This window comes from Capra hircus, chromosome 7 (genome assembly GCF_001704415.2).
Source record: "Capra hircus breed San Clemente chromosome 7, ASM170441v1, whole genome shotgun sequence".
Lineage (NCBI taxonomy): Eukaryota > Metazoa > Chordata > Mammalia > Artiodactyla > Bovidae > Capra > Capra hircus.
The window spans coordinates 71,535,642-71,539,412 of NC_030814.1; the positions used below are offsets into that span (position 1 = coordinate 71,535,642).

At 54.8% G+C, this 3,771-nt stretch overlaps 1 pseudogene; it reads left to right on the forward strand.

The window, feature by feature from the left end:
• On the forward strand, positions 1,220-3,528 carry LOC102179560 (annotated as a pseudogene).

Genomic DNA, 3,771 nt, shown 5'->3' on the forward strand with positions numbered 1-3,771 from the left:
CATCTTTTTGTCCAGTATGCATCGTAAGGTCTTGCCCAGAGCTTGTGTGAGCAAATGTCTGCCGTTTATCAGCTGGATGACCTTGGGCAAGTATTACTCAACTTTTCTTTGCCACTGCTTCTCCATCTGTTAAATTGGAATCCCATTAGAGTCTACCTTATAAAATTTTAAAAATATTAATTTAGTTAATACACTTAAAAGTGCTTAAAACAGTGGCTGGCACAGAAGAATAAAAGAATATTATTATTTTCATCATTATTTTATCCTGCGGAATAAACCAATGAGTATGCATTATTACCAAGTACGAGATAGTGGAGGACTTCATCCCATCACCTGGATAGATTACTGCTTTATATTGATGCTTGGGTCTACACTGCCTACTCAGGGCACTGTGAGCTTTGGAATTCTTGAGATTTGCTATTCCTGGATCCCTATCCTGTCATGTTGGCCCCATTCTCCCACACCTTTCAGTTGTATATTCCCTTTCCTTTTCCAGTTGCATTCCTGATGCCTTCTTTCACTCTGCAGGCTCACCCACAGTCTCTTCTTTTGGTCCCACTGGATAAAGGGTCCCACCTGTGCAAGTGGGCCTGGCAGCTCCTGACCCCTCAGTGATTTGGCCCAATTTACCTCCTCCCTCCCATAAACTTTCTAGTACCTTACCTGTCTACTGCTGCTAGGTAATTCTAGGTCTTTCCACCTAAGTGGTTCTTGCTCCCTCGCTGCTCAGGGAGATTTAACCATTTTTCAGAGCTCGAGTTAAACTTGCGTGTTTGCTAAGTCGCTTCAGTCGTGTCCAATTCTTTGCAACCCTATGGACTGTAGCCCACCAGGCTCCTCTCCGTGGGATTCTCCAGGCTAAAATACTGGAATGGGTTGACACGCCCTCCTCCAGGGGATCTTCCCGACCCAGAGACTGAATCTGTGTCTCCTTCCTCTTCTGCATTGGCAGGCAGATTCTTTACCGCTGCTCCACCTGCGAAGCCCTGAGTCAAACTTACCCTTCCATAAAAGGGACATTTCTCCCTCCCTTTCCTGAACTACTACCTCAGCCTCTGAATTCCGCAGGGCTTGTGTGCAGTTCTCATTCTGTCTCACCATTCCGTCTACCATCACCTCTAACCTCCTTGAGGTTTAGGCGCAGTCACCCATCTCTGGCAACTGCTCTGCAAGTTTCAAAGGGCGATCTCCTCTCTGCGGCTGTTACCACATCAACAAGATGGCGCTAAGAGCCCCTGCTTCCTTGGGTTTCTGCGAGCATTAGGCGAGGTAAGGCAAGGAAAGCGTTCTAGAGCGCCTTACTGGCAGGCTGGGAGCTCGCGTGGCCCATTTGCAACGCGGGTTCGCGGGAACGCGCCTGGGGCGGGGCCGCGCTGGCGCTCCCGGGATTCGCAGTCTGTTGCGCTAGTTCGCAGTCTCCGCAGGCGGGACGCAGAGACCCTCGGACTCGCCTGGGAAAGTGGCGGGGGCTGCGGGACACGAGGCCCTGGGCCCCGCGCCGGTCCCGGGCTGGGATGGGGCCGAGCGAGGGCAGCCGGACTGGCCCTGCCGCTGCTGCTGTGGCAGCTGCTGGCGCTGGCGGGCGGCGGGGGCGCGTTCTACCTCGAGGTCCGTGAGCTGGAGAAGTGCTTCATTGAGGAGATCCTCGATGGCACCGTGGTCATAGGTGCGCGCGCGCCGCCAGTCTCGGCTTTACCCTACCCACACCCAGAGCCCTGAGAGGGGATGGGAGATGGGGCCCGCGGGATCAGCTCAGGCCCCGGGGAGGGCACGAATGGGAAACAGGCGGACAGCTGTGTGGTCAAAGCAACCTCTCCATTGCCTGTGCAGGGGTTGGGGACACGGAGGAGGCAAGACTGATCCAGATCCGGGTAACAGCAGAAAAGCAGGGTTGGAGAGGGGAAGAGAGAGGCAGAGGGCTGTGGTCAGGCCCCACAATCAGACCAGATCTTCCTGTTCCTCCGCCCACCACCACCCCGTGACCAAAAGTTCCTGGTGGGCTCTGTGGATGGAGATGCATCTGACTGTGGATGGGAGATGCATCCAGGCTGCCTCTCCATTAGGTAACTACAAGACCGAGCTATACGACCCTGTTATGGAAAAATACCAGCCCTCCCCGCAGTGGATCAATTTGTTCGTGTTTGTGAAGGACCCTGAGAACAAAGTGAGGCAGGCCTTGACACCATGCAGCCCCGCCCCCTTCACCGGACCCCTGCCCTCGACCCCTGCCCTCCGCGGTCTCCAGTATCAATGCCTAGTCCTCCCTAGCCCTCCGTTTCTTAGACGAGGGACCATCTCCTCACAGGCAGGAGGGCTCAAAGAAGGCCACGCTGTTTGCAAACTGTAGAGTACTGTACTGTATTGGCAGTGCTGGGATCTGAGATTTTCGAACCTGGACCGATGGCTTTTCTCTCACATCCTCCTTCCTGGTCTGGCCAGTGAGGGTCAGAACCTGGGATACCCCAGGCCCTTGGGGCAGCTTCACCTTCACCTCCCAGTCGCCAGGAGAGCACGAGGTCTGCCTTTACCTCAAGTCCACCCGGTTCGCCCTCTTCTATGATGGCAAACTGGTGAGTATGGAGGGGAACGTCACCAGTCCTCAGGGCCTCAGTCCCTGGGGTGAGAAGGGGTCTGTAGGTGGTGCCTCCTGATGAGGGCTGGGCTTTCCATGAAGTAAGCCTACGGAGAACAGTTCCTGAAGAATGAGAGGGGACCCAGGAGGGAGCCACTTGGACTTAAAATCATCCCTAGGCCCCCTGCCATCTCTAGAATGAAGCCCAAGCTTCTAATGTGAGATTCAGAGCTGTCCGGCAGCTGAATGCTCCCAGGCTCTTTGTTACCACCTCCCACTGACACAGATCTCCTAGAAGCTGGCTGTCTCAAACACTGAGTCACACCTTGGTTTCTCTGCACATTTTTTCAGTCCCTTCTGTCTTTTGGACTTGGAACTCCATGCAAGCAGGGCCTTGATCTGGGATTTTGGCACCTGGAGCAGGGCTGTTCCCACATCACTGTGAGGAAATGAACTGCTCAGTTCAGTCAGGCCCAGCCTAGTGTGTGGAAGCTGGGTTTCCTGCAGGTGCTCCCTGACCTCCAACCCTTGGCTCCTCTGCTCCTCAGGCCATTCACTTGGACATGCAGTTGGGTGAACACACCAATGATTATATGGAACTTGCGGCCAATGACAAGCTGACCCTGCTGCATCTGCGCATACAGCAGCTGGTAGAGCAGGTGGAGAAGGTCCAGGAGGAGCAGGAATACCAGAGGGCGAGGCTGGGCCCAGTTGGGACAGCAGACGTGTAACCTCCCAGGGAGTGGCTCTTCCAGCTTTTCCCCTGGAGGTCAGTTCTGTTCTAGCAACATCTAGCTCCTCTCTAGCGGTGAGAGGAGCACTTCCGGCAGACCAGCAAGAGCACCAATCAGAGGGTGCTGTGGTGGTCCATCCTGCAGACCCTCATCCTTGTGGCCACCGGCACCTGGCAGATGCAGCGCCTCAAGAGCTTCTTTAAAGCCAAGAAGTTGGTGTAAATCAGCCTCAGAGACCAGAGGCCTGGCCTCCAGTCAGTCCCCTGCTGCTGAACGATGGGAGGTGGTCTGGCCTGGTCTGTCTCCGGACTTCTCCCATCCTTTCCAACCCTGAGGGATTTCCTTGTTAACTGGCAGGGGGAGAGAGGATCTCTTTTAGCTGGTTTTCTCAGTTGAGATTTGGGAGGGAATGAGTTTCCAGCTGGAGACACATGGGTGGGAGGAGCTGCTAGCTGAGCAGGAGGG